A 21,928-nucleotide genomic window follows, 5' to 3' on the forward strand; every position below is an offset into this window, starting at 1 on the left:
CATCTTGGGCACCAAAGTTGCATCGAGTTTGTAGTACCAAACTGGGGATGCAGTGGTGTAGGATCCCCTCTAGAATTTACTAGCCCCTTTGTAGCCAGGTGAACTCATGGGCCTTTTGCCAGCTTCAATGGCCCTGTAGCTTTCCCTCTGTTGATCCTCAATGATCTTGGCAGCCTGAACCACCTCAGCATAGGTGGGGTAGTTGTGTAGCACCACAGAAGTGCTAATGCTGTGCCTGAGTCCCTTCTCAAACTTTCTGGCCTTGATGTTGTCAGGCTTTTGGTGTTCTACGGCAAAGTAGAACAAGTCCTCAAAAGCCTGTTGGTACTCAAGGACTGACTTAGATCCCTGGCTCAGAATCAAGAACTTTATTTCCTTCTTGTCATGAAAGTTCCACGGAAAGTAGTTCTCTAAGAAGGTTTCAATGAACTGAGCCCAAGTAACATTGGGGTACTTGGCCAAAAAATTTCCCTTATAGAAATGCCACCAGGCATCGCGTTACCTCGAAGCTAGAACACAGTGTATCTGATCTTGTCCAAGTCATTGCACTGCAGGACTTCAAAAATCCTTTCAAGATCCCGGATCCAGGTTGCTAGAAACAAAGAGTCATGGATTATCTTGGAGAAGGTTGGGGGATGGTGCTTTTGGAACTCCTCCGATAACTTGGAGGCATCGGCCTAAACTGGCGCCATAGCTTGGACTTGTGGAGTATCAAGTGTAGGGGGAGGACGAGGGCTTCCACCTCGAGGAGTACCGACATAGATATGGTTCTTGTTGTTATCGGTCAGTTGGGTACCAGTATGGCCTAGCTTAACACTAGCATGACACAGGGATTTACTGACATCAGGGGTCAGTTTACTGCTTATGGCAGAAGGTTCGAGTGGATCGAGAAGGACATTTATGACATCAATGCCTATCTCTACTATAAAGGCAATGATGAGGAGGCGGACAACGAGTACAGTGATGGCATGGAGGATTAGGCTCCATAAGATCAGGGTTATCTTTTTCTTTTATTGTTTTAGTGTTGTGGTAGTTTTCAACTCTTTAGTTCTCAGCTTGTGTATGGGCTTCATGAATCAGTTGAAATTATGTAATCTTGCTTTGGGTTTTGGACTTGATGTGCTTGCCTCCAAGGGAGGTTTTCTTGTAATCAGCTGGATTGATATGGAATAGATATGTATATATGGTCTTTTTCTCTCAATGTAGCCTCCTATTATTTACTATAGTTATTGGCTTTCACACCTAGCTAGTCTTCTTCCTATGTTTGCACACACATCAATTATTTTCTTTGAAGGCTTTTAAATTAACCCTAATTGTGTGGAGTAAATCAACAGTCTTTGCTAGACTGTGGTTGGTGCAGAGCATCACGCTTTGATACCATGTTGTCACGCCCCCATTCCAATAAGGAATATAATAATATATCTAGGGATGACTAGGATGATACACGTCATCCCAAACACTACCAGGATCACAGATGCAGTGTCCCAATCCACAGTCCTAAACTAACATTAATGTCACATCAATATCAGAGTGCAGAAAGGATTTAAATATGACATTCCCAATCATCAAGTGTATAAGTGGAAGCATTTAAGAAGGTAGTAGTTACAGTATGTTCAACTGGCTAATGATACATAATATAGTTCTGTTACCATCACCGACTGACCATGACATAACTACACAAAATATAGTATAATATAAATGTTTATACAAGGCTCGAGGCCCAAAATCAACAAAAAGGGGACCACATCCCAAGAATCACCATGGCCCGTAGGCACAACCATTACACAGGCATCCATCACCATGTTCCTTGATCACAATCTTTGAATCCCCAGTGTCGCTATTATCATATCCCGAGGGTTCAACCTCGAGACCAGCAAGACAGCCAGTACCTACATTATCATCTAAAAGATTGTGTACATGGGGGTTAGCTTCACTGAGCCAGTGAGGGAATGGGGATGCACATACACACAATAACACAAATAGTCCATAGTGTATGCCATTATTAGTTCATTTTTCACCTAGCACACAATGCTACATCAACAGGTATATGCTACTATGGTAATTTGGGAATACACTGTGGGTCCTTCCTTTCAATGCCACAATGCAACCTCAATTACCACATTGGAGCCCACACTGGCCGTAGTCATCACCACCCAAAGGCAAACCCCGATAACCATTACTACCCTTGACCTGGCGTCTTTAACTCTCCATAGGTATCAGGTGCTATGATTACCCAACACCTAAACCCCTGTTGGTAAGGGTCATAGCATAGGGAACGAAGTCCTAACTGTAGTTATACTATATGCTTCCTATCATGTCGAGAGATATTTCGGGTGTATCAACGTCCCATTCCATCTAACACCCAGGTACCAGCACAACATGGTGCATATAGGCCATCATGACATGCAATAGTAGTTCTCAATCTTGCGTCCCAGTGTCGATATGACCCGAAACTGAAACCCACATACCAGTATAACTTAAGTCACATCACATGTATTCCATAATCCATACCATCAGTATCAAAAGAGATACATGCAATAATGCAAGCATGATCATAATGATGTAAGCAGTATTATTAAATGTATAGATGTATATAGGCAAACCCAAACAAAGCCCAAACCCACTCACTTGTCGTCCACGTATTGTTTAGTGTGTTTGATATGGATTGCCTAGATATAAGCTCCCTCATATTAATTAGATCACCTAGGGATGCGTAAACATGGTTAGAAAGTGTAGGAGGGCCCCCCCCAAAATAATTATTAATTTTATTAAGCACAGCACGAACGGATTCAGGGGCAGAGGCAGCAGGTGAGTCCGTCCTTGGATCCGCCTAGGCAATTGGGCTCAAATAGGTGGAACGGAACATCGGACGGAACCTACCGTTGGTTCTGTATGTCCGTCCGCCCATGACTAAGACCAAACTGAGGGGAACGGAACATCAGACGAAAGCACTCTTATGGTTCCGTTCATTGTTCCACCCAGGAGTGAGGCCTAGCTAGGAGGAACGGAACCACGAACGGAATCACTCCTTGGATCCGTTCGTTGTTCCGCCCGACCATGTTACCCAATTACATGGAACGAAACCATGATAATTGGTTCCGTTCGTTGTTCCATTTGAGGCAACCCAGTGATTTCGTAGACTTCCATCTCCCAACCTTTTTCCTTGGGATTCATCAGCCACAAAGGCTAGGAGAGGGTATCCTAAGCCTTCCTAGGGTCACAATGATCCCAACACTCCATTGATTCTATGGCTCACAAGCATTCAACTCCCTTTGTCTATTTCTAGGGTTTTAGAATTGGGGAAGCCATTAGATAGCAATTAGGTTGAAAAGGGGCTTCATAGGGTTGTAGTTGGGGTGTAGAACCCATTAGTGGAACCCATTGCACATTTAAGTTCATATCCTTAGGTTCCATGTGGAATCCTATGTGAAATCCATTCCCTAGAAGATCCCCAAACCCAAAATAGAGTAGAGGGAAAGAGAGAGAGAGATGGGATGAGGACCTACCTCAATCAATGTGGGAGTTGAGGGCACCCACCACCAATTGATCAAGCCTTGGCCTTCCCTTTTCCTTCTCCACCTTCCTTCTTCTTCCCAAACCCAAGCTTCCACTTTTTGGTTGGTGTAGCAATGAATGAGCCATTGAGGCATGCCTTTATTACTTAGTTAAATGGCCCTAAGGCCCTGTTTGGCTGCCCCAAGTTATGAAACTTACTTTTGTCTAAATTAAACCTTGTGGGCCCACCTATGTGGCGAACAAAGTAAGTAAAGGCCAAGGGTGGGGCTTACCACACTTGGGGGCATAGACACTTTGTCTGGAGTGTGGGGTTGTGGGTTCCATGGACCAAAATTCCCAAAACAATCCTGACAGGTCGAACAAATGAGCAAATGGACTCACTAGCAGTGGTTCTGTTCATTGTTTTGTTCCTACTGTCAAGGTTGAATAAGCCAAGAAATGTCATGGGCTTTGACCCGCACTTCAAGGGCTTCGAGGCGGGTCCAACCATGTGAGTGTTAGGGTAAGGACTATGCCCATGGCATTGCTCACCTTTCATCCAAGCTTAGTTCCCGTACCCCGTACAGTAGTCTCTTTTCAATGCATATGGCACAGAGGCACCACTTGTTGGTGCACGAGGCCACTGGGTTCTCCTTGCGATCCCCTTCACTTTTGGGACAAGTGCTAGGAGGGCAATCTAGGAAATTGCCGTCCACGGACCTTCCCTAGTCTCGATTAAGGAACCTCTCTTCAACTGGGAGTCCGGTGCTTCGGTCAATGATCTTATGAGTTGGCTTGATGACCATCGCAAATAACTCCTCGACATACGTAGTTGCCTCACCTATGTGGCACAACATTACAATTTTATATTAGGGTTCTGGGTGCGGTTGTAACTTATATTACTCGAGCAAAAAATTTGTGGACTATGAGACTAGGTATACGCCATTAGAGAAAGTCTGCACAAGTTTGATCTGGGCCACGAGGCCGTTGAGACATTACATGATCGCCCACCATGTATTCCTAATCTCGAGGATGTCCAATCAAGTACCTATTCGAGAAATTCACCTTAACCTGGAGATTAGCATGATGGTTGCTCTTGTTGTCAGAATTTGATGTCAAACATGTGACACAAATGTCAATCAAAGGACGAGAAATTGTTGATCACTTATCAGCACATCCAACCCTTGAAACCAGACCGTTGGAAGATATATTTCCCGATGATGACATTGCATATTTGGAACCAGAAGAAGCTGATACAGTTTGGCAGTTACTATTTAACGGAGTAGCCAATCACAAGGGTTGTGGAGCCGACATACTACTAATTACTTCCGATGGGGCACATATGACCAGGGCATTTAAGCTAAAATTTGAGTGCACCAACAACATGGTTGAATACGAAGCCTGCGCCATAGGACTTGAGGCAGCATTATCAATAGGGCTTAAGAGACTGGAAGTCTATGGGGATTCTTCATTGGTCATTTGCCAAATGCAAGGGAAATGGAAAACTAAAGATGAGATGCTAATTCCCTACCAAGAACATGTGGAAACACTATCTAGGGAATTCAAAGAGATTACTTTCTCCTACTTGCCAAGGGATAACAATCAGTTCGCCGATGCACTAGCTACACTGGCATCCATGGTTAAGATGGAATCTGAAACAAAAGTACATCCATTCTCAATAAACCTAAGACATCAACCAGCATATGCCAATCACATCCATACGTTGACGGTTGATGGAAGACCATAGTACGCAAGCATAGTGGATTTCATCCTAGAAAGGCGATACCCTAGAGATGCTACAACCAAAGAGAAGCATTTCTTGAGGAGATATGCTACACAATTCTTTCAATTGGAAGACATCCTATACAAAAGGTCGTATGACCGAGTACAATAGTTATGTGTTGATGAAGAACAAGCAAGGCTGGTAATGGATCAAATTCACCAAGACATGTGTGTAGACACTGAATTTTGTCACCACCCTCGGCAATGATGACAATCGAACATGAATGACTGACGACGTCCCCCAAAAGATTTTTTCTCCCATACACGAGCCATATCGCCCCCTCCATATCCCTAAAAACAATTTACAAGACCCTTTTACTTGGTATTGAAGGAGGTACTGCCCACCTTCCCTGAACACGGCAGTGTTGCACACGGCCACGACGTCCCGCGGTAACATGGTACCCTGCGGGGAAAATTGCCTTGCGGTGCCGTGCCCCGATTGGAGGTGCTGCAAGGAACCCAAAATGTGATTTTTTTGCCCGGTGGTGCCGTAGATTTAACCATGGCACTGCCTAACCACGGCACTGCCAGATGGGATTTTTTCCTATAAATACCCCTCCTCCACCCCTCATTTCCACATTCCAAGTTCCCAAGAGAGGGGGAGCTCCTAGGCTCCAAACCTTTGCCCGTTTACCTTCCTGAAGTCCTGCTTTCCTTGTCCTGAGGTTCACCCCCTCCAACTCCTAGATTTTGTGCTAAGCCTAGTCCCTCTGCCCAAAGTCCGTCTATCCAAGCCCGAGTTTCCAAACTTCCTTCGCACCCAATCCTAGAAAAGTCCTTATGGCCTAGTTATTCTGCCTGAGAGCCGAGTTCTCCCATAACTACCCGATGCTGTTACTCTGCCGAAGTAGTTTCCCATTCACTACCCAACACCATTACTCTGCTGAAGTAGTTTCCCATTTCACTACCGGATGTTGTTACCCTGCTGAATTAGTTTCCCATTTCAATACCCGACGCCGCTACTCTATTCTACAGAGTCCACCTCAATACCCGTCGCTGTTACTCTGTCTGATAGAGTTTAACTCAATCATCGTAAGTCGTTACTCTGTCCGATAAAGGATAAAGTCAGTCTTTTGTCTCCACCTGAGCTGGGGGACGCTGCCCATACTACACTTTTCATAATTGTATTGGTTTAAAGCGTACAGGTATACATTTCTATCATTAATATTTTATTTATGCACAATGTAGTCTTTTAAGTATTCTTACGAAGTGTACAGTAGTTAGTATAAATTAGTTTAATTTTAATTAAGCAGTTTGCGCATCATTTTAGCCTTACATGTGGGAATAGGACATTTATAAAAGGAGAATATTCAAAAACCAACATCTAGTAGAAAGACCGGTTTACCTGGGTGAGGTGGGTGCCTAACACCTTCCCACTCTCATAACCTGACCACTTACCCTGAATCTCTAACCAGACCAAACGAAGTCCCGTAGCCCTTCACAGGGCTACACTAATGGGTCCTAGGCCCTAATCCTAGGTGGCGACTCCATTTCATTTAATTGTATGACCCCCATCCCCCGATAAATCATAACCATTGAGAAGACGCATTCCTTCTCTCTCTCCAATAGAGGAGCGTAACCCAAACCCCATCCGAACCAAGCACCAGGGAGCGTGTGGTTCTGGGAGGGAACGGTTCCTCACAATATGTGGGCCCCACATGAATGCAAGGATGATGACCAAAAAGATCCTCAGACTAGGCTACTATTGGAATACCATGAAAGCCAGTTATATGCAATATGTGAAGAGATGTCACAAGTGTTAGATATTTGGCAATCTAATACATACACCACCCTCATAATTGTACAGTTTAAGTTCTCCCTGGCCATTCGCCACTTAGGGCATCGATGTCATCGGACAAGTGGTCCCTAAGTCATCTAATGGTCATGAGTACATTCTGGTATCCATTGACTACTTCACCAAATGGGTGGAAGCAAAGTTTTACGCCAAACTAACGGAAACCAAGGTCACTAAATTCATAAGCAACAACATTATGTGCTGGTATTGAGTCCCTCAAGAGCTCATATCAGACCAAGGATCCCACTTCAGGGGAGAAGTGAAGAAACTATGTGACAAGATGAGCATTCAAAGACATACATCATCACCTTACAGTCCTCAAACTAATGACGCGGTGGAAGTCACCAACAAGAACATCCAACAGATAATACAGAAAATGGCCGAGAGACACAATGATTGGGCCGACAAGTTACCCTACGAACTTTGGACATACAGAACGTCCATCCAAACTTCGACTAGGGCAACACCCTACTTGTTAGTCTATGGAATGGAAGCAGTCCTTCCAGTCGAATTGGAGATACCCTCTCTTCGGGTCATGATGGATAGTGAAATTCCAGAGGCAAATTGGATCAAGATAAGATTCCTAGAGTTGAACCTCGTTGACGAGGAAAGGATATGTTCCATTGACAACATGAAGAAATACCAACAAAGGGTGATACAAACCTTTAACAAGAAGGTAGTACCATGCCAACTATTAGTTGGTGATTTAGTACTCAAAGAGCAATGAGCCCCCATACATGATCCACGAGGCAAATTTAGGCCCAATTGGAGTGGCCCCTACATGATCAAGAAGATACTACCTGGCCAAGCAATACGAGTTGTAGACCTAGACGGGATCGAGCTCCCCTACTTAACAAACATGGATCAGCTCAAGAAATACTATGTCTAAAGTTCCCTACACAATAGGAACTATGTTCGACCTGATCCCTTAAAAACTTAAGGGTACGTAGGCATCTTGGTGAAACAACATCAGGACCGGTCACATCAAAAAAATCAAACTTTCAAACCGATTTAAGGTTCAATTTGAAGTTCAAAGTCTAAGCCACATCAATGTTCAAAAAAAGAAGGAGAACAAAGTACCAATGCAAAAAAAAAAAAAAAAAAGAGAGAGTAAAGCACTATTCTTGGCAATCCAAATATCCTAATAACTCAGGTCTTCCACCTTCTTCTGCAACTTTGCAATCCTTGCCTTCAAAACCACCGAATTGTCTGTGTCTTCATCATCTCCTTCCACTTCTCTAGAACGCTAGGAACTTGAAGCCTTCTTTTTCTCCCATGTCAACCGCTTCCTTACAGTCCTCTCTTTCTTCTTTCCTTGAGCCTTCACCTAGTCCTCATATTCCTCAATCATCCCACCATCACCAACAGTTCCCATGGTTTTCAATATTGTTTTGGATTGCCATAGAATCGCAATCCTTCCCACCAATTCCTTGTCCAGTTACTCCAGAGGATGGAAATTCACCAAATCCTCAGGCACTGTCACACCCCAAACCACCCCCTGGGAGGATTAGGTAGGTGATCCGAATTGCACGGTAGCAATCTGCCAAACCCCAAGGATCTAGAAGTTGTTAATCCATTCACGGACACACACATCCACAATAATACAAGACATATAACACAGAGTGCTATGGAAAGCTAATATTTACATTAAACTTGTAAGAAAACAAAGGGAAAATAAATATATGCAACTAACATTATTTAGTTCTCTCTCTCTCTCGCTCTCTAACAATAGCAGTCCCAACTCCCAGCTTCACAAAGGAATATAAACAGGGCAAGGCAACCCGAGCCCCAAAACAAAGCTGTACAAATGAGGGATCCCTAGTAAAACCAAAAAGAAATCCCACAGTCAAAAATAGAGTCAGCTGCGCACCCCTCACGGGTCCTCCTCAACTATCACCGAGAAGACTTGCACCAGTGGTATGACCTCCGTCCGGGTCCACACCAATATTATCATAGTAACCAAAGCCCATCCTCGAGAGATGAGCCTCCCCGCCACAGAGACATCCACCTGCAGGGTCATCTAACAAAAACATATACAAAAGAGTGTGAGCTCCACCGAGACCGTGAATGAAATATCACCATGCAAGCACAACCATATGAGTCCTCCCTGATGTGCAGTTCATTTTATTTATTAGCCACCTAACATCACAACTAAGGTAGGTAAGTGCTACTACAATCCCTAATACATGTATCCCTAGTGTGGGCTTTTAACTCCTTCCCGTAATACACCCATTGAGTTGTCGGAGAGGACCGATCAGCTCCCACATCAGTCACCAAGGTTAGCCCGACCAACCCTCTGGGATTAACCTGGGAGGCATCCATCCACATTTTAACATATCATATTTCTTTTACTGGCATATAGCCTCATAACCACCTTTTCGGTGCATAACATTTCCATTTCTTTTCTCTTTTCATTTTTGTTCTTTTCTTTTCTCATTCATATGGTCACTCTCATAGGCATCCAACACCTTAACCCCTGTTGGCAAGGGTGCATAGCACAGGTGATGATACTCTAGCCCAATGCATCTATATGGCATAGTATGAGTCCGGTGGTGTCAACCACATCCCATTCTACGGGCTACCACAGGCCTCATTTCCAAGCCGGCTACGACATCTAGTCTACCAATTCACACACAAGCATTCATTGTTCATTTATAGTATTCACCAGTCAAGCATTCTTTAATTAATAGAATATACAGTAATTGAGATAAGTGAACAAAATAAAAAGCATCATTGTAATTGCCAGGACTCGTTAGCCATGATACATTTACACACACGATGTAATTTCACTCACCTTGTTCTAGTCCTACTGGTTCAGCTGTCGGCTCGGTCCCGGTTGGTAATTGACTGTGCACCTCGAGTTCGGGATCAAAACCTAGTTTATCGGATCATAAAAGTGTGTCAAATAAAGTTTAAGATTACATTAGTGTCCTAGAGTTGGTCCAGGCTTAATTGTACTGAATTTGTATTTACACAGGTATTACCTAGAATTCTCTGGGTCTTGCACTGGGATTTCGGGTCTATCTCCCGGTGCATCGTCCAGAGATGTAAGATTCACATTTCTTGGTATTTCCACAGCATAGCCTGCCAATGCATGGCCCAAACAGCCTCACTGCCCAGCTAAAACCAGCTCTGGGCATGGTTACCTGGCCCTGTGGGGCCCACTTGAGCATCTAGAGTATGGATGACAGCAAGGACAAGTGGAGAGGGGTATTTTGATCATTTACATCCTCTCCATACTGCCCTAGGTCCATTGGTGAAGGTCCAAAATGTAGTATTCACATTTGAGCCCAATTGCCATCTCTGGGCATTTCACTGGGCTTTTGGGCCAATCACCCAGTGCATTGCCCAGAGCCTATTTAACACGAGTTTAGGCTTAAATTCTTGGATTTTGCAGTAGGGCTAGCCATGGTTTTGATTAAGGATGCAAATGGGATGACCATGGACCAAAAATAAAGCAAAATCCATTGGTCCAAATGGATTCAAGCTTGGCTTTCCCATTTGGGAGCTGGGGGGAGCTCTAACAGCATAGAGAATGGCTATCCAGACAGAGCTCAGGCTTTGGATCCATCTTTGGCTGCATGCATGGCTTGGTTTATATGTCTTTACATGAGATAATACTGATCTTATGCTAAGGTATGCAAAGATCTCATTGCATGCAGAGATCCATACCCAGACTGCATGTTCTGGGTGCAAGTCTACAGTGTAACTCATCTCAGAGACTGATTTTAGTCTCAACTGCAGTAGTAGCAGTATAAAAGACCATATGATGGTCAGATCTTGCATGCAATGCTCATGCATGCAAGATCCCAAGCTTTCCTAAGCATCCCGGTGGTGTTCTGAGCATCACAGGTCAGAGACACACCAATCAGACAAGAGAACTGTGGTCTATCATGGTGAACAGCAGTATACAGAGACTGAGATTATTACCTGGATCTTGTATGTAGGCTGGTTCAGTGTCAGAGACAGCTCAGTTCTCACCTCCCTTCTTCACTTTCTCTCTTTCCTTCTCTTCTTCTTCCTTCTCCTTCTCCTTCTCTTTCTCTCTTTCTATTTCAATAGCAGCAGTAGGAACGAAATGGGAGCTAGTCCTCCCTATTTATAGTTTTAGGACGACTAAAGCCTATATGGCCTTAGGTCCCACTTCCCAAGAATGCATTTTTGAGTCAATCAAGGCCATTTTGGCTGCACTGGTAGGGTCCACATGATCCCAGGGGTGGGTAATGGTTTCTAAAATTTCCATCCACCCCTAGAGGGTGTTAATGGTCTATATGGATGGTCTCCTGGTGTCTAGAGTCCAATAAATCAGTTTCAGACACTCTGGTCATTTCACTGGGCCTTTGGGCCAATCACCCAGTGCATCACCCAGAGAATACACCTTTGTTGTTTTTGCCTTGGGCTTGCACAGGTGTTAAGCCTATGACTTAGGAATTGCACCAACACCCCTTCCAAGGCCAGACACACGTCTGAACAGGTATGGGCCCCACATATTTGGGTAGGAGAGAGAGTACCTGGAGTTGGCGGTGTACATCAGGCTGTGAGTAGTGCAGTTGCATGGGTCCGTAACCCATCTTCTAATAAGCATATAGGATGGCATCCTCGGGGGTTCTCCACTGAATTCAACCACTGGAGTGATGCTCCACAGTGTGTTTGGGTGACTGGTCACAGGTTCTTGTCCTTCATCCAAAATCCCAGTTAGTTAGGGGCAGGTTTGACATTTCTCCCCACCTTACAAAAATTTCATCCTCGAAATTGGCTTACCGTTTTTCCTCGTAGAGTTGAGGGTACTTTTCCCACATTTCCTCTTCGCGTTCCTACGATGCTTCCTTCGTGCGACAATTTCCCCACCGAACCTTAATGAATGAGACCGTGCGATTACAGAGGCTATGCTCCTTTCTGTCTAATATCTCTATTGGCTGCTCCTCGTAGGTCATATCTGCATCTAGTTGTTCGGGTTCAGCTGAGAGCATATGTGCCTGGTTGTTGATGGACTTCCTTAGCATTGACACATGGAAAACATCATGGATGCCTTGCAAGGATGGCGGTAGTGCTAGTTAATATGCTATGGGTGCCACTTTGTTGAGGACTTCATATGGACCAATATATCTTGGGCTCAGTTTACCCTTCTTGTTAAAGCGTAGAATCCTTTCGCTGGAGAAACTCAAAGAAATACCTTCTCTCCGACTCCAAATTCAATATTTTTCCTCCAATTGTCGGCATAGCTCTTCTGTCTGGATTGGGCTGGTTTAATCTTTTCTCTGATCACATCCACTTTCTCACAGGTTGCCTATATCATTTTAGGCCCAAGATACTTCCGTTCCTTGACTCCGTCCCAATACAACAGTGTGCAGCACTTTCGACCATATAAAGCTTCGTATGGTGTCATGCCAACGGTGGAGTAGTAGCTGTTACTATAAGCAAATTCCACCAGGGGTATGTGGGCATCCCAACTGTCTTTCATTTCTAATATACAGGCTCTGAGCATGTCCTCCAGATTCTGAATGGTTCTTTTGGACTGTCCGTCCGTCTGAGGATGAAAAGTCTTGCTGAGATTTAGTTGGGATCCCAGTGCCTGTTGCAGACTCTTCCAGAATCTTGAAGTGAATCGGGGGTCCCTGTCGGACACGATGCTGACGGGCATACCATGTAGGCGGATTACATTTTCAATGTATAGTTGGGCAAGCTTTTCCATCAAGTAGTTTATCTTGATGGGGATAAAGTGAGCCGCTTTCGTCAATCCGTCGACAATCACCCAGATTGCATTCATTCCTTTCCTGGTGTTGGGTAGATTGGTCACGAAATCCATGGTAATTCTTTCCCATTTTCACTCAGGAATAGGGAGTGGCTGCAATAACCTATACGATCTGTGTCTTTCCTCCTTTAATTGCTGATAGGTGTGGCACTCAGAAAATAGTACTTCTTCAAATCTTTGTACATTTTTGTGCTCCCAGGGTGGATTGAGTAGGGTGAATTATGTGCTTCTCTAAGAATTCGGTCCTGCACATTATAGTTACCAGGCATGCACAATTTGTCTCTGAATTTCAATGCCCCGTCGTGGGCCAATGAGAAGTCTAGGTCCTTGTGGACACCTTGCTTTATTTCCTAGATTATCTTGGCTAGATTGGGGTCACTGGGCTGCTTCTCAATTGTCTCTACCCGGATCGATAGCTGTATGTCCATAGCTACTAGTTACATAGCCGTCCCCTCGATCATGAGTTCTAGATTAAACTTTCGAGCTTCTTCTATTAGCGGTTGCTTGACAACCATTGTCACACCCCAAACCACCCCCTGGGAGGATTAGGTAGGTGACCCGAATTACGTAACGGCAATCCACCAAATCCCACAGATCTAGAAGTAGTTAATACATTCATGGAACCACATTCATTCACTTTACCAAAGGCAAGATCAGAGTGCTGCACATAAACTATAATTGTAATAACAAATAGAAAGCATAGCGATACGAGAAACGATGATAATATAGACATAGATACGTTTGTTCTGATACATTTCCCAACTACCCACAAACTGAAAAGTAAGACTGACAAGAAACAAAACCAAGGAAAATACATACATAAATATATACAGGGTGAGCTAACTCAACCCCAAAAAGAAAGTAAGAAGACTACAACATAACCACAGTTAGAACGGGGATAAACTCCTAACAAAAACAAAAGGGAGACCCCAAGATAAAAAGCATCAAGTGTGCTCTTCAATGGTCTTCATCAATGACCACCGAGAATGCACGCAACATCGGCACGACCTCCATCGGGGTCCATACCAAGATCATCATAATAACCAAGGCTCTCCTCCTCGTAATGAGCCTCCATGCCACAGCGGCATCGATCTGCAAAATCATCTAAAGAAAAACATATATAACAGAGTGTGAGCCCCACTAAGCTCGTGAGCAAAAATATCATCATGCATGCACTTGCAACCACAATCCACATGATCCTACATGATCCTACATGATATGCAAGTTCAGATTAATTATTAGCCACCTAGCAATACAACTAAGTCAGGTCTGTGCTGCTACAATCCCTAATACATGTATCCCTGGTGCGGGCTTCTAACCCCTTCCTGCGATACACCCATTGAGTTGTCGGAGAGGACCAGCCAGCTCTCACATTCGTTCACCAACATCAGCCCGACCAGCCCTCTGTGATTAACCTATAGGGTAATCCATCACATTTTCTCATTTCTTTTCTTTTCTAGCATATAGCCCGACATCTAGGTCAAAATCACCATTTCGGTGTAAACACATTTCTTTTCATTTCATTTCATTTCTTTTCTCATATACACATATGGTCACCCTCACAGGCATCCAACACCTAAACCCCTATTGACAAGGGAGCATAACACGGGTGATGAAACTCTAACCCCATGTCTATATGGCATCGTATGAGTCAGGTGGTGTCAACCGCATCCCATTCTACGGGCTACCATAGTCCTCATTTCCAAGCCGACTACGGCATCTAGTCTAAATATCACAATTATCATATAAGATTCACAGTGTTGATCAACAGACAGTCAATGAGTAATAGTTTGAACAATTGAATTGCATTCAATAAACACAGTATTAGTATTTGATTTAATTGCCAGCACTGCATCACAGATTACATGTACATATATGATAATATTTCACTCACCTGAGTTTGGTTCTAAGACCTCGGTCGCAAACTCAGTTCCAATAGCAATCTGGTTGTTGACCTCGAGTGCGGGATCAAATCCTAAATATAAATCAGAAATTGTCAAGTTAAGTTTTCAACCTATCTCTGGTAGTCCTAGGGTTAACCTAAGCTTACTGGGTTAACCCGGTTGTTCAGTTGGTTCTCACCTGAAATCCTCTGGGACTAGCACTGGCCTTAGGTCTATGTCCCGGTGCATCATCCAGAGATGGTGGTCTAGGGGTAAAATGGTCATTCTCAGTAATTGTACCTGACCCTAGGTTAGATTAGGTTCATAGTGCTATCCACAGCTTATCTGTGCTGTAGGACCATGCACAGCAGGGTTTCCTTCACCTACGGGGCCCACTTGGGTTCCAAAGCCAATCCTTCTTAAGGATAGATGTGGAAAAGGGCATTTTGGTCATTTCCCATCTTCCCACACTATCACATGGTCAATGGGTTAGGTCCCCAAGGTCAGATTGCAAAAATTGCTGCAAATCCATCACTGGGCGATGGCTCTAGGCATTGGGTGCATCGCCCAGAGTCTATAATTCGACAAAGGGCTGAGATTCCAAGGTTGGGCTTCATAGGCAGTGTTCTCAACATCATCCCATACATGTTAGGGGGTCAGGTAGCCCTAGGGATGATCTCCATTTTGGTCTAGATGGATTCTCCATCGGGCCCACCATTTGGCTGTCAGAAGCTGCCCAGACAGCCCAATGAATTGTGTCATAGGATTTTCTCCAGGCATGAATCTCAGTTTCAACCACATGTAAGGCTAGAAACAGATGTAATATAGGGATTCATGGCCGAAATTACCCAGGGCTAGGTCTGTGTAGCCATGGTTTGCATCCAGGGTTCCAAACAATAAGCCAACAGTAGATCTGGGTAGTGCAGCCATGCACAGCCAGATTCGGCTCTCATAAATAGCAAACTAGACTTATAAATTTTAACAAAAATCTCAGATCTCCCATGCTCCAGGCTTGCATGGAAAATCTGAGGCTGTCCAGGGCAAATTCTAGCTATTTTGGACTGCCCAGAGAGCAGAAACATAACTAAAAATATACATCTAAAGGCAACAGCAGGTAGGAACAGTGTTGGTTATACCTGCCCAAGTCTGAGAAGCTTGATCCAGCTTTGGATGGGGTAGCAGCCTCACCTTCTTCCTCTTCCTTCTTCTTCTTTCTCTCTTCTCTCCCACGAATTGAACAGTGCTAAAGGCTCTAAATGAGCCCAAAGCATTCCTATTTATAGACCCAGCCCACACTGACGCCTGTTTGGCTGTTAAGGCCCATTTGTAAAATGAGTTTTTAAACTGATTCTGAGTGATTTTGGGCACATTGGTGGGGTCCACAGTGAACCAAGGGTATGAGGTGGTCCCTCAGACTCCTCTCTATCTATGGAGGGTGCCCATATCCATGTTGGGTGGTCCCCATAATTAAAATCCATTAAAATATGCTATTTCACTCACTGGGCGATGTCTCTGGGCCTGTCTGCATCGCCCAGTGCCATCACATTGAGATTGCAGCAAAGTTGACTCTCAATGGGGCTTGCACAGGGGTTTAACCCTTGGTTAGGGCATTGTCCCCGCATGCCATTTGGAGATTTTTACATACTTTTCCAGAGGTGGGTCCCACATTTATTGAGAGGAGAGAGATTACCTGGTGTCTAAGCCATACATCATGCTGTGAGCTGTACAACCGCAAGGGTCAGTGATCCACCTACTGATAGGCATGTAGGATGGTCCACACAGGGTTTCTTCATCAATCTAAATCACTGGAGTGATACTCCACATTGTTCTTGGTTGCCTGATCAGGGGTTCCTGTCCTTCAATTAAAATTCCAACCAATCAGGAGCAGGGCTTGACATTTCTCCCCACCTTACAAAAATTTTGTCCTCGAAATTTGCTTACCTTGCAATTCGAAGAGCTGGGGATATTTCTCCTTCATTTCTTCTTCTCGTTCCCATGAAGCTTCTTCCACTGGGTTATTTCCCCAATGAACCTTTACAAAAGCGACAGTGCGGTTACGGAGGTTATGCTCCTTTCTGTCCAATATCTCCGTAGGTTGCTCTTCGTAGGTCATAACCACATCCAACTGTTCAAGTTCAGTTGATAGTACATTCGTCAGATTGTTAATGTATTTCCTCAGTATTGACACGTTAAAAATATTGTGGACTCCTGACAAAGATGGTGGTAGTGCCAGTCAGTGTGCTATGGGTCCCACTTTGTTGAGTATTTCATAAGGACCAATGAATCTTGGGCTCAACTTGCCTTTCTTGTTAAAACGTAGCAATCCTTTAGTTGGAGACACTTGAAGGAATACTTTTTCTCCAACTTCAAACTCGATGTCCTTCCTACAATTATCCGTATAACTTTTCTGTCTTGACTGGGCTGCTTTGATCTTCTCTCTTATGACATCCACCTTGTCACATGTCGCTTGTATCATTTCAGGCCCGAGATACTTCTGTTCGCCAACCTCATCCCAATATAACAGAGTTCTACATTTCCGTCCATACAATGCTTCGAATGGTGCCATGCTGATGGTGGAGTGATAGCTATTATTGTATGCAAATTCCACCAGAGGTATGTGAGCATCCCAACTATCATTCACCTCCAAAACACAGGCTCGGAGCATGTCCTCCAAAGTCTGAATAGTTCTTTCTGACTGTCCATCCATCTGCTGATGGAAAGCTGTGCTAAGATTTAGTTGAGATCCCAATGCCTTCTACAAACTTCTCCAAAATCTTGAGGTGAACCGAGGATCTCTGTTAGACACAATACTGATAGGCATGCCGTGTAAGCGGACTATGTTTTCAATGTATATCTGGGCAAGCTTCTCCATTGGGTAACTTATCTTGATTGGTATGAAGTGTGCCGCCTTCGTTAGTCCGTCTACAATCACCCAAATTGCATTCATGCCCTTCCTGGTGTTGGGAAGATTTGTCACGAAATCCATAGTGATTCTTTCCCACTTCCATTCAGGTATGGGAAGTGGCTGCAATAAACCATACGGTCGGTGTCTCTCTGCCTTTATCGTATGATAGGTGAGGCACTTGGACACGTATATTGCTATGGTTTCCTTCATTCCCATCCACCAGTAATACTTCTTCAAATCCTTGTACATTTTTTACTTCCAGGGTGGATTGTATAGGGTGAGTTGTGTGCTTCTTTAAGAATTCAGTCTTGGACGTCAAAATCATCAGGCAAGCACAATCAATCTCGAAACTTCAATGCACTGTCATGGGCCAAGGAAAAATCTGGGTCCTTATGGACACATTGTTGTACTTCCCATATGATCTTGGCCAGCGCGGGGTCCAATGGTTGCTTCACAATTATCTCCTCTCGTATCGACGGCTGTAGATCCATAACTGCTAATTGCATAGTCATTCCTTCGATCACGAGTTCCAGATCAAGCTTTCAAGCTTCTTCATATAGTTGTTCACTTACAACCAAGGAAGCGAGAGATGCAGTCTGAGATTTTCTACTTAACCTATCAGCTACAACGTTGGCCTTACCAGGGTGGTAATGAATTTCACAATCATAATCTTTTACCAGTTCTAACCACCGCCTCTGTCTCATGTTCAGCTCCTTCTGGGTGAAGACATACTTCAGACTCTTATGATCGCTGAAAATTTCACTCTTTTTGCCATATAGGTAATGCCGCCATATCTTCAACACGAAGACTACCGCCGCCAAATCTAAGTCATGTGTGGGGTAGTTCTTCTCGTGTTCCTTTAATTGTCTGGAGGCGTAGGCGCCTACTTTACCTTTCTGCATCAGGACGCCACCTAATCCTATCCTGGATGCATCAGTATATACTACCATTCCTCTGGTGCCATCCGGAATGGTCAAGACTGGGGCTGTCACCAATCGGTTTTTCAACTCCTAAAAACTTTTCTCGCATGCTTTATTCCATTCAAACTTGGCTCCCTTCTTTGTAAGTTTTGTCATAGGTGCCACAATCCGCAAGAAATTTTTAATAAACCGTCGATAATAATCGGCCAAACCTAAGAAACTTCGGATCTTAGTGGCACTCTTCAGAGTTTCCCATTCGAGAACCGCTTTCACCTGGCCTGGGTCTACTTTGATGCCGTCTTTGGTAACGATGTGTCCCAGGAATCCAATTTGGTGAAGCCAAAATTCACATTTACTGAACTTGGCGTAAAGCTGGTGTTTTCGCAGCCGTTGCAACACGAAAGTAAGGTATCGAGCGTGTTCCTCCTCCCTCTTGGACTATACCAAGATGTCGTCAATAAACACAATGACGAACTTATCCAACACGTCATGGAATACTCTGTTCATCATGTCCATGAATGCTGCCGGAGTGTTGGTGAATCTGAACGACAAAACCAGTAATTTATAATGTCCGTATTGAGTTTGGAACGCCGTTTTGTGAATATCACAGCTATTGATGGTATCCCAACCTGAGATCAATCTTAGAGAAAACTCTTGCTCCTTATAGCTGATCGAATAGGTCATCGATGCGTGGCAATGGGTACCGATTCTTAATGGTCAGTGTGTTTAGCTCGCGGTAGTCGATACACAGCCCCATACTACCATCCTTCTTCTTAACGAATAGCACGGGTGCTCCCCAGGGCGACACGCTGGGTCGTATAAATCCCTTCTTCAGCAGGTCTTGAAGTTGGACCTGCAATTCCTTCAATTCGATAGGTGCCATTCGATATGGTGCCTTGGATGCTAGTGCTGCACCAGGGATCAAATCAATTATGAACTCTATATCACGGTCAGGCGGTAGCTACGTCAGATCTTCTAAAAAAACATCAGGAAATTCTTTTACAATTTCTAGTTCCTCCAAGGGTTTTAACTTCGCCTCTGTGTCTATCACAGTGACCAAAAAGCCTTGACATCCATCGTCAAGCAACTTCTGCACCTGAAGGGTTGACAAAATTATTCTCCTGGGTTTCCTTTTGGGTTCACTTTGATAGGTGAAGGTTGACCCACTTTTCAGCTTGAACCTTATCTTCTTTTCCGCACGTAGGACGTTTGCACCATAAGCAGATAAGAAATCCATGCCTAGTATCACCTCAAAATCCTTTATTTCCATCTTTATCAACCGTGCGGTTAGATTCTTCCCACAAATTTCTATCTGGCAAGGGTCGTAGACCTCCTTCAAGCTCACGAAACTTCCTATCGGTGTGCTGACTACTAGCTCATGCCCGATGTCTCTCGGTTGATCTTTCATCCTACTCGCAAAGGTTGAAGAGACGAAAGAGTGGGTTGCACCCGAGTCGAATAATACTCATGCGGGTATGGTTGAGACATTCAGGGTACCTAGGGTTTGTAGGTAATTTAGGTTACATGAAGTAAGCCATTTATTCCCTATAATTTAGTAGTGTTCAGCAAACTTACCTGTCAATACATCGGGGTTCGCCTCAGCTTCTTCATTCGTCATTGCAAACACCTTTCCTCGCTTCCGTTTGTCCCGTGGTTGGAAAGGTCTAGTGATGAGCACATTTATGTGTGAAATTTTAGGGCATAAATTATACATTTTACCACATTGGACAGAGTTACTCGGTGTTTTCTTGTGCTTTTCAGGGTTTAGGTGAATTCTTGTGAAAATGAAGGAGATGATGCTAAGGAGATGTTTTTAAGCTTTTTAGAAGTGTAAATGGATGCATAGCCCATCGAGTCAGCTTCGCAATGGTTCAAACGGCACTTAATTCCGAGTTGAAACAAAGAAGTTATGGCGTTTTAAATAACGGCGTGAAAATGGTCTGCAGGGGTTTATTTATAATTATTGACAGTCGGATGGGGACAAAGTGAAACGGAAGTTCGGATTTTAGAGGCCTTAATGAGATTATCAGAAGTTACTTTACTGTACCCGAAAGATTTCATTTGGAAGGCTCTGGACAGTCCAACTTCAACTTGAGATATCTTGGGCTCCCCAACTCCGAATTGGATGAAATTTGGGTCTATTTTGTGTGATTTTTCGCAAGGAACACAATGGTGAGACCTAGATAAGCACCCCATGCTCCACGTTTTCTGAAGGATAGAATGGGTATTTTATTTATTCTTGAAGGAATCCTAATCATCACCCTTACTCTCTCTCTCCTCCAACTTCTCAAGGGCACTTCTGAAATTCTACTTGGGATAGATTTATATTTTCTCATCTATGGAAGGTTGAAAAATCAAAGATGCTTTGATTTTATTGCTTGGAGAAGATATCTACAAAGAAAAGGAAGCACTTGTTAAAATTGGAAGTTTATTTTTCTAGAAATAGAAGGTCTATGTAAACAATCTTCTCTTCTTCTTCTTTCTATTTTTTTTCTTTTTTCTTAGGATTCAAGGCATTGTAAAAGAGGAAAGAGAAGAGAATATTCTTTTTTCTTAGAGAATATTTCTCCTACACTTCCATCTTCTCTCTTCTCCTCTTTTCCACCTATAAATACCCCCTACCTCTCTTGTAAAAATTTGCTCATTCAGTTAGTGAAATTTCTTCTCTTCTTCTCCTTCTAATTTGTGATTTTTGGCTTTTCTAAGTTCTAGTTTGCTTTTATAATTTTTAGTTAATGCTTATAATAGGTTTAGTTTATGCTTTAATTTCAATTTAAGTCTTCAATTGGGTTGTAATTTCTTAATTCTAGTTTAGGTTTTAAGCCTTCTAGTCTAAGTTCTTAAGTTGATGACAAGACTTGAAGATTTAGAAGAGGAGGCCATGGTAAGTTTATGCAAGTATTCAAGCTTTTCATTTACATTCATGCAAGCACATCCAGGTTTTACTATCTAAACTCTCAATCTCATTCTCCATCTCCTCTATCTCTCTCTATCTTCTTCTTCTTCCCCCTCTATTTCTTTTATTTTAATTTTATATGGTTATGGTTTATGGATGCATTTTTATTCCCTTATTTCTTTTTATGTGGTTAGTATGTGTGGCTGCATTTTTATTCCTTTCAATTCGCTTTAGTTTGATAGGTTAGATGCTCATGTGTTAGGACGCCGATTTAATCCCTTAATTTTGTTAGATGCTTATGAGTTAGGATGCATTGATTTTCGTTAGTTTAATTAGTTTAATTTAACACTTTAATTTGATTCATTTTGCATTACTTTTAAGTTAGTTAAATAGAGTGGCGTATATCTCCTCGTGTTCGACCCGTAGCTACGATTGACCCGTACGCTTGCGGTTTTAATTTTTCTAAAGGAGACCTCATATCTATTTAGGTGGCTAAGGTG

The 21,928-nt window shown here is 43.4% G+C and overlaps 1 pseudogene; it reads left to right on the forward strand.

The window, feature by feature from the left end:
• The first annotated feature begins 821 nt into the window (after nucleotides 1-821).
• The window catches only part of LOC122672215, a 32,405-nt pseudogene continuing 11,298 nt past the window's right edge, over nucleotides 822-21,928 (forward strand).

The sequence above is a fragment of the Telopea speciosissima genome, chromosome 8 (assembly GCF_018873765.1).
Source record: "Telopea speciosissima isolate NSW1024214 ecotype Mountain lineage chromosome 8, Tspe_v1, whole genome shotgun sequence".
In the NCBI taxonomy this organism is placed as follows: domain Eukaryota; kingdom Viridiplantae; phylum Streptophyta; class Magnoliopsida; order Proteales; family Proteaceae; genus Telopea; species Telopea speciosissima.